Source organism: Oncorhynchus keta, unplaced genomic scaffold (genome assembly GCF_023373465.1).
Source record: "Oncorhynchus keta strain PuntledgeMale-10-30-2019 unplaced genomic scaffold, Oket_V2 Un_contig_18638_pilon_pilon, whole genome shotgun sequence".
NCBI classification, from domain to species: domain Eukaryota; kingdom Metazoa; phylum Chordata; class Actinopteri; order Salmoniformes; family Salmonidae; genus Oncorhynchus; species Oncorhynchus keta.
The window spans coordinates 5,393-15,756 of record NW_026281020.1 but is presented as its reverse complement, the minus strand read 5'-3'; the positions used below and the strand labels follow the sequence as shown (position 1 = coordinate 15,756).

Sequence of the window (10,364 nt, the reverse complement as noted above, 5' to 3'; positions counted from 1 at the left end):
CACGTCTCTCCGCTCCTTGGGATAAATCTACCGTCAGGTATTCACACCAGAGAGGTAACCACGTCTCTCTGCTCCATGGGATAAATCTACCGTCAGGTATTCACACCAGAGAGGTAACCACGTCTCTCCGCTCCATGGGATAAATCTACCGTCAGGTATTCACACCAGAGAGGTAACCACGTCTCTCCGCTCCTTGGGATAAATCTACCGTCAGGTATTCACACCAGAGAGGTAACCACGTCTCTCCGCTCCATGGGATAAATCTACCGTCAGGTATTCACACCAGAGAGGTAACCACGTCTCTCCGCTCCATGGGATAAATCTACCGTCAGGTATTCACACCAGAGAGGTAACCACGTCTCTCCGCTCCTTGGGATAAATCTACCGTCAGGTATTCACACCAGAGAGGTAACCACGTCTCTCCGCTCCATGGGATACATCTACCGTCAGGTATTCACACCAGAGAGGTAACCACGTCTCTCCGCTCCATGGGATAAATCTACCGTCAGGTATTCACACCAGAGAGGTAACCACGCCTCTCCGCTCCTTGGGATAAATCTACCGTCAGGTATTCACACCAGAGAGGTAACCACGTCTCTCCGCTCCATGGGATAAATCTACCGTTAGGTATTCACACCAGAGAGGTAACCACGCCTCTCCGCTCCTTGGGATAAATCTACCGTCAGGTATTCACACCAGAGAGGTAACCACGCCTCTCCGCTCCATGGGATAAATCTACCGTCAGGTATTCACACCAGAGAGGTAACCACGTCTCTCCGCTCCATGGGATAAATCTACCGTCAGGTATTCACACCAGAGAGGTAACCACGCCTCTCCGCTCCTTGGGATAAATCTACCGTCAGGTATTCACACCAGAGAGGTAACCACGTCTCTCCGCTCCATGGGATAAATCTACCGTCAGGTATTCACACCAGAGAGGTAACCACGTCTCTCCGCTCCTTGGGATAAATCTACCGTCAGGTATTCACACCAGAGAGGTAACCACGTCTCTCCGCTCCATGGGATAAATCTACCGTCAGGTATTCACACCAGAGAGGTAACCACGCCTCTCCGCTCCTTGGGATAAATCTACCGTCAGGTATTCACACCAGAGAGGTAACCACGTCTCTCCGCTCCTTGGGATAAATCTACCGTCAGGTATTCACACCAGAGAGGTAACCACGCCTCTCCGCTCCTTGGGATAAATCTACCGTCAGGTATTCACACCAGAGAGGTAACCACGTCTCTCCGCTCCTTGGGATAAATCTACCGTCAGGTATTCACACCAGAGAGGTAACCACGTCTCTCCGCTCCTTGCCTCCTCAGTTTGCAGTCTTTATACATGTTGCTGTGGAGAACAGCATCTATAATGCACGGCCGTTGTAAAGGCAGATTATCGTGACCGGGATTAAAGGGAATGGAAGATTACTGAGAGGATCCATGGGGTTGATACCCGTTAGCCCTACCGGTTGCCATGGTAATTTACTGCGACAGGGGGCTCCTATCTGAAGGTGTGTGTTGGTCGCAACATTCAATGAAGGGGAAGGGATTCATGTGGTTATTCATGTCAGACTGAATGCGTCAATGTCTGATATCACGTGTGCACAGTAGGTTGTTTGTAATTCATACTTCTACGAGCATGCTAATGGATCAGTCAGGTATAATGTCTGTTTGTAATTCATACTTCTACCAGCATGCTAATGGATCAGTCAGGTATAATGTCTGTTTGTAATTCATACTTCTACTAGCATGCTAATGGATCAGTCAGGTATAATGTCTGTTTGTAATTCATACTTCTACCAGCATGCTAATGGATCAGTCTAGGTATACTGTCTGTTTGTAATTCATACTTCTACCAGCATGCTAATGGATCAGTCAGGTATAATGTCTGTTTGTAATTCATACTTCTACTTAATGGATCAGTCAGGTATAATGTATGTTTGTAATTCATACTTCTACGAGCATGCTAATGGATCAGTCAGGTATACTGTCTGTTTGTAATTCATACTTCTACCAGCATGCCCATGGATCAGTCAGGTATAATGTATGTTTGTAATTCATACTTCTACTAGCATGCTAATGGATCAGTCAGGTATACTGTCTGTTTGTAATTCATACTTCTACTAGCATGCTAATGGGTCAGTCAGGTATAATGTCTGTTTGTAATTCATACTTCTACTAGCATGCTAATGGATCAGTCAGGTATAATGTCTGTTTGTAATTCATACTTCTACCAGCATGCTAATGGATCAGTCAGGTATAATGTATGTTTGTAATTCATACTTCTACTAGCATGCTAATAGATCAGTCAGGTATAATGTCTGTTTGTAATTCATACTTCTACTAGCATGCTAATGGATCAGTCAGGTATAATGTCTGTTTGTAATTCATACTTCTATTAGCATGCTAATGGTTCAGTCAGGTATAATGTCTGTTTGTAATTCATACTTCTACCAGCACATGCTAATGGATCAGTCAGGTATAATGGCTGTTTGTAATTCATACTTCTATTAGCATGCTAATGGATCAGTTTGCTAATGGGGTATAATGTCTGTTTGTAATTCATACTTCTACCAGCATGCTAATGGTTCAGTCTAGTCAGGTATAATGTCTGTTTGTAATTCATACTTCTACCAGCATGCCATGGGTCAGTCAGTCAGGTATAATGTCTGTTTGTAATTCATACTTCTACTAGCATGCTAATGGATCAGTCAGGTATAATGTCTGTTTGAAATTCATACTTCTACTAGCATGCTAATGGATCAGTCAGGGATACTGTCTGTTTGTAATTCATACTTCTACTAGCATGCTAATGGATCAGTCAGGTATAATGTCTGTTTGTAATTCATACTTCTACTAGCATGCTAATGGATCAGTCAGGTATAATGTCTGTTTGTAATTCATACTTCTACTAGCATGCTAATGGATCAGTCAGGTATAATGTCTGTTTGTAATTCATACTTCTACTAGCCTGCTAATGGATCAGTCAGGTATAATGTCTGTTTGTAATTCATACTTCTACGAGCATGCTAATGGATCAGTCAGGTATAATGTCTGTTTGTAATTCATACTTCTACCAGCATGCTAATGGATCAGTCAGGTATAATGTCTGTTTGTAATTCATACTTCTACTAGCATGCTAATGGATCAGTCAGGTATAATGGCTGTTGGTAATTCATACTTCTATTAGCATGTTTGCTAATGGGGTATAATGTCTGTTTGTAATTCATACTTCTACCAGCATGCCATGGTTCAGTCTAGTCAGGTATAATGTCTGTTTGTAATTCATACTTCTACCAGCATGCCATTGTTCAGTCTAGTCAGGTATAATGTCTGTTTGTAATTCATACTTCTACTAGCATGCTAATGGATCAGTCAGGTATAATGTCTGTTTGTAATTCATACTTCTACCAGCATGCTAATGGATCAGTCAGGTATAATGTCTGTTTGTAATTCATACTTCTACTAGCATGCTAATGAATCAGTTTGCTAATGGGGGTATAATGTCTGTTTGTAATTCATACTTCTACCAGCATGCTAATGGTTCAGTCTTGTCAGGTATAATGTCTGTTTGTAATTCATACTTCTACCAGCATGCCATTGTTCAGTCTAGTCAGGTATAATGTCTGTTTGTAATTCATACTTCTACCAGCATGCCATGGTTCAGTCTAGTCAGGTATAATGTCTGTTTGTAATTCATACTTCTACCAGCATGCCATGGTTCAGTCTAGTCAGGTATAATGTCTGTTTGTAATTCATACTTCTACCAGCATGCCATGGTTCAGTCGAGTCAGGTATAATATCTGTTTGTAATTCATACTTCTACCAGCATGCTAACGGGTCAGTCAGGTATAATGTCTATAATTCATACCTCTACCAGCATGCCATGGTTCAGTCTAGTCAGGTATAATGTCTGTTTGTAATTCATACTTCTACCAGCATGCCATGGTTCAGTCTAGTCAGGTATAATGTCTGTTTGTAATTCATACTTCTACTAGCATGCTAATGGATCAGTCAGGTATAATGTCTGTTTGTAATTCATACTTCTACCAGCACATGCTAATGGCTCAGTCAGGTATAATGGCTGTTGGTAATTCATACTTCTACTAGCATGCTAATGGATCAGTCAGGTATAATGTCTGTTTGTAATTCATACTTCTACTAGCATGCTAATGGATCAGTCAGGTATAATGTCTGTTTGTAATTCATACTTCTACCAGCACATGCTAATGGCTCAGTCAGGTATAATGGCTGTTGGTAATTCATACTTCTATTAGCATGCTAATGAATCAGTTTGCTAATGGGGTATAATGTCTGTTTGTAATTCATACTTCTACCAGCATGCCATGGTTCAGTCTAGTCAGGTATAATGTCTGTTTGTAATTCATACTTCTACCAGCATGCCATGGTTCAGTCGAGTCAGGTATAATATCTGTTTGTAATTCATACTTCTACCAGCATGCCATGGTTCAGTCTAGTCAGGTATAATGTCTGTTTGTAATTCATACTTCTACCAGCATGCCATGGTTCAGTCTAGTCAGGTATAATGTCTGTTTGTAATTCATACTTCTACCAGCATGCCATGGTTCAGTCGAGTCAGGTATAATATCTGTTTGTAATTCATACTTCTACCAGCATGCTAACGGGTCAGTCAGGTATAATGTCTATAATTCATACCTCTACCAGCATGCCATGGTTCAGTCTAGTCAGGTATAATGTCTGTTTGTAATTCATACTTCTACCAGCATGCCATGGTTCAGTCTAGTCAGGTATAATGTCTGTTTTAATTCATACTTCTACTAGCATGCTAATGGATCAGTCAGGTATAATGTCTGTTTGTAATTCATACTTCTACCAGCACATGCTAATGGCTCAGTCAGGTATAATGGCTGTTGGTAATTCATACTTCTACTAGCATGCTAATGGATCAGTCAGGTATAATGTCTGTTTGTAATTCATACTTCTACCAGCATGCTAACGGGTCAGTCAGGTATAATGTCTGTTTGTAATTCATACCTCTACCAGCATGCTAACGGGTCAGTCAGGTATAATGTCTATAATTCATACCTCTACCAGCATGCTAATGGATCAGTCAGGTATAATGTCTGTTTGTAATTCATACTTCTACTAGCATGCTAACGGGTCAGTCAGGTATGTCTATAATTCATACCTCTACCAGCATGCCATGGGTCAGTCTAGTCAGGTATAATGTCTGTGTGTAATTTATACTTCTACCAGCATGCTATGGTTCAGTCTAGTCAGGTATAATGTCTGTTTGTAATTCATACTTCTACCAGCATGCCATGGTTCAGTCTAGTCAGGTATAATGTCTGTTTGTAATTCATACTTCTACCAGCATGCCATGGTTCAGTCGAGTCAGGTATAATATCTGTTTGTAATTCATACCTCTACCAGCATGCTAACGGGTCAGTCAGGTATAATGTCTATAATTCATACCTCTACCAGCATGCTAATGGATCAGTCAGGTATAATGTCTGTGTGTAATTCATACTTCTACCAGCATGCCATGGTTCAGTCTAGTCAGGTATAATGTCTGTTTGTAATTCATACTTCTACCAGCATGCCATGGTTCAGTCGAGTCAGGTATAATATCTGTTTGTAATTCATACTTCTACTACATGCTAACGGGTCAGTCAGGTATAATGTCTATAATTCATACTTCTACCAGCATGCCATGGTTCAGGTATAATGTAGGAGGAGAAACAGGACTCCTTGTTCTCTCTTTCTCCTTTTCTTTCTGTCTGCTTTTTCAGTCTGTCTCTCTGCCCAAACTCTCCCTCTCTCTGTTTCTCCACCCCCATCTCTCTTTCTCTCTCCTACCCTGCCTCCCTCTCATCACCTATTCTGTGCACATAGTACTCCGTTTGCTGGGACGCCCTAGGCGTTGCTTCTCTCTCCTACCCTGCCTCCCTCTCATCACCTATTCTGTACACATAGTACTCCGTTTGCTGGGACCTCCCTAAGCGTTGCTTCTCCTGAATGATTGATTATCCCTCCCCTCCCTCCCTACCTCCCTACCTCTCTTGCTCCTTTCCCTCCCCTCCCCTCCCTCTCTTTCTCCTTTCCTCCCTCTCTTGCTCCTTTCCTTCCCTCCTCCTCCCTTCCCTCCCTCCCTCTCTTTCTCCTTTCCTTTCCTCCTCCCTCCCTTCCCTCCCTCCCTCTTGCTCCTTTCCTTTCCTTCCTCCCCCCTCCCTTTCCTTTCCTTTCCTTCCCTCCCTCTCTTTCTCCTTTCCTTCCCTCCTCCCTCCCTTCCTCTCTTCTCCTTCCTTCCCTCCCCCCCTCCCTCCCTCCTCCTTCTCCTTTCCTTCCCTTCCCCTCCCTCCCTCCCTCCCTTTTCTCCTTTCCTTCCCTCCTCCCTCCCCTTCCTCCCTCTTTTCTCCTTTCCTTCCCTCCCTCCTTTCTCTCTTTCCCTTTCCTTCCCTCCTCCCTCCCTCTCTTGCTCCTTTCCTTCCCTCCCTCTCTTTCTCCTTTCCTTCCCTCCTTCCCTCCTCCCTCTCTTTCTCCTTTCCTTCCCTCCTCCCTCCCTTCCCTCCCTCCCCCTTCCTCTTGCTCCTTTCCTTCCCCTCCCTCCCTCCCTCCTCCCTTCCCTCCTCCTTCCCTTCCCTCCTCCCTCTCTTGCTCCCTTTCCCTTCCCTCCTCCCTCCCTCTCTTTCTCCTTTCCTTCCCTCCTCCCTCCCTCTCTTTCTCCTTTCCTTCCCTCCTCCCTCCCTTCCCTCCCTCCTCCTTGCTCCCTTCCCTCCTCCCTCCCTTCCCTCCCTCCCTCTCTTTCTCCTTTCCTTCCCTCCTCCCTCCCTCTCTTGCTCCTTTCTTTCCTCCTCCCTCCTTCCCTCCTTCCCTCCCTCCTTTCCTTCCCTCCCTCTCTTTCTCCTTTCCTTTCCTTCCCTCCTCCTCCCTTCCCTCCCTCCTCTCTTGCTCCTTTCCTTCCCTCCCTCCCTCTCTTTCTCCTTTCCTTCCTCCCTCTGATAAAAAAACAGAACTTCCCGCTGGGAACAGACACTCAGTTTGCTGTTCTGCTAAAAGAGAGGGAGGGATGAAGTTTCAATGCATCATCATCCAACAAAGACTTTGACCTTGACTCCATCCTTGTGAAAGTTCTTGTGTTCTTGCGAAGTGGTGGGTGTTGAGATGTTGCCTTGAAAAATGGTGTTTAGTTTAAGTTCATTTAGTTTAACTTAGTTCTTAATAATTAGTTGCAAAGTCAACATATGTGACTTGGTTAAAATAAACAAAACATACATTTTCCATGCGGTCTGTTGTAGAAATATGAGACAAGATGTTCCATATAAACCAGGCTGATCAGGAGATCACAGGGCCACATTAATTAGAGCAGCTTCATGTTGAGACTGATAGCTAATTATCGTTAACACTTCACTCTGCCTTTCTGATTTAATCATTAGCCATCGGCTAATTAACGAAGACATCATATGGTATACATACGTCCCAAATGGCACCCTATTCCCTATATAGTGCACTACTATAGACCAGAACCCTATTCCCTATGTAGTACACTACTATAGACCAGAGCCCTATTCCCTATATAGTACACTACTTTGGGTAGAACCTTATTCCCTATATAGTACACTACTTTAGAACCCTATTCCCTATATAGTACACTACTTTAGACCAGAGCCCTATTCCCTATATAGTGCACTACTATAGACCAGAGCCCTATTCCCTATAATAGTACACTACTTTAGACCAGAGCCCTATTCCCTATATAGTACACTACTTTAGACCAGAGCCCTATTCCCTATATAGTACACTACTATAGACCAGAGCCCTATTCCCTATATAGTACACTACTTTAGACCAGAGCCCTATTCCCCTATGTAGTACACTACTATAGACCAGAGCCCTATTCCCTATATAGTACACTACTTTAGACCAGAGCCCTATTCCCTATATAGTACACTACTTTAGACCAGAGCCCTATTCCATATTGTGTGCACTACTTTAGACCAGAGCCCCATTCCCTATATAGTGCACTACTTTCACTACTCTATTTTTGTTTAGTGTTTCTGTTCTAATAAATATAACATGAACACTTACCACGCTGTGCATTGGTCCGATCCTTCATACTCCTCGTCAGAAGAGGAAGAAAAAACCGTTTCAACTTTAGATAGAGCCCTATTCCCTATATAGTACACTACTTTAGACCAGAGCCCTATTCCCTATATAGTACACTACTTTAGACCAGAGCCCTATTCCCTATATAGTACACTACTTTAGACCAGAGCCCTATTCCCTATAGTACACTACAGACCAGAGCCCTATTCCCTATATAGTACACTACTTTAGACCAGAGCCCTATTCCCTATATAGTACACTACTTTAGACCAGAGCCCTATTCCCTATATAGTACACTACTTTAGACCAGAGCCCTATTCCCTATATAGTACACTACTTTAGACCAGAACCCTATTCCCTATATATAGTACACTACTTTAGACCAGAGCCCTATTCCCTATATAGTACACTACTATAGACCAGAGCCCTATTCCCTATATAGTACACTACTATAGACCAGAGCCCTATTCCCTATATAGTACACTACTATAGACCAGAGCCCTATTCCCTATATAGTACACTACTATAGACCAGAGCCCTACAGATGCCATTTGGAACATATAGAACACAAAACAGATCCTAGACCAGAAGATTCCAGCCCAAACCTAGGCAGAAAACTAGAACAGCCCAAACTACTGCAAGGCCTAAAAACTTCATAGACCAACAGAAACAAGACCAACAGAACTTGGTTAAACACATTCAGCCCAAACTACTGGGTTCCTCAGGGCCTTGGTTAAACACCAACAGGGCCTTCAGCCCAAACTACTGAAAGGCCTTGGTTATTCCCTATACTAGTACAAGGCCTTGGTTAAACACATAGCCCAAACTACTGGGTTCCAACAAGGCCTTGGTTAAAACACATTCACCCCAAACTACTGGGTTCCACACTCCAGAGCCTTATTCAGCCCAAACTAGGGTTCCAACAGGGCCTTGGTTAAACACATTCAGCCCAAACTACTGGGTTCCAACCCTTGGTTAATAGTTACACTACTTCACCCAAACTACTGGGTTCCAACAGGCCTTGGTTTAAACATTCAGCCCAAACTACTACCACATTCAGCCCAAACTAGACCAGAGGCCTTGGTTAAACATTCAGCCCAAACTACTGGGTTCAACAAGGCCTTGGTTAGACACAGAGCCCAAACTAGGCCCAAACTACTGGGTAGACCATTCAGCCCAAACTTTCCCATTGGTACATTCACCCAAACTACTGGGTTCCAACAGGGCCTTGGTTAAAGTTGGTTACACATTCAGCCCAAACTACTGGGTTCCAACAATAGGCCTTGGTTAAAACAGGGCCTTGGTTATTCAGCCCAAACTACTGGGTTCCAACAGGGCCTTGGTTAAAAGTTGGTTAAACACATTCAGCCCAAACTACTGACCAACAAGGCCTTGGTTAAACACATTCAGCCCAAACTACTGGGTTCCAACAAACTACTAGCCCTTGGTTTAACACATTCCCCAAACTATACAGTTGCACTTCACTATAGACCAGAGCCCTATTCCCTATATAGTGCAAACTACTGGGTTAGACCAGGGCCTTTCCCCATATAGTAACACTTACCAGAGCCCTTGGTTTAACACATTCACCCCAAACTACTGTTCCAACAAGGCCTTGGTTAAACCATTCAGCCCAAACTACTGGGTTCCCTATTGGTGCACTACTATAGACCAGAGCCTTGGTTAAACATTCAGCCCATAGTACACTACTATAGACAGAGCCCTACAATGCCACTTGGGTTCACAACAGGAAACAAGTGACATCAGAACGGCAACAAAACAGATCCTTCCAACGCCAACGGGCCTTGGTTAACAACAGCCCAAACTACTGGGTTCCAACAGGGCCTTGGTTAAACACATTCAGCCCAAACTACTGGGTTCCAACAAGGCCTTGGTTAAACACATTCAGCCCAAACTACTGGGTTCCAACGAGGCCTTGGTTAAACACATTCAGCCCAAACTACTGGGTTCCAACAGGCCTTGGTTAAACACATTCAGCCCAAACTACTGGGTTCCAACAGGGCCTTGGTTAAACACATTCAGCCCAAACTACTGGGTTCCAACAGGGCCTTGGTTAAACACATTCAGCCCAAACTACTGGGTTCCAACAAGGCCTTGGTTAAACACATTCAGCCCAAACTACTGGGTTCCAACAAGGCCTTGGTTAAACACATTCAGACCAAACTACTGGGTTCCAACGAGGGCCTTGGTTAAACACATTCAGCCCAAACTACTGGGTTCCAACAGGGCCTTGGTTAAACACATTCAGCCCAAAC

The 10,364-nt window shown here is 43.7% G+C and overlaps 1 long non-coding RNA gene across 1 annotated transcript; it reads left to right on the top strand.

Annotated features, from left to right (window-relative positions):
• Window positions 1-1,727: 1,727 nt before the first annotated feature.
• Window positions 1,728-2,505, top strand: LOC127920209 (uncharacterized). Its single transcript, XR_008105387.1, has 3 exons — window positions 1,728-1,768; window positions 2,038-2,092; window positions 2,480-2,505. It is a non-coding gene; the product is annotated as an uncharacterized LOC127920209 (long non-coding RNA).
• Window positions 2,506-10,364: the final 7,859 nt, after the last annotated feature.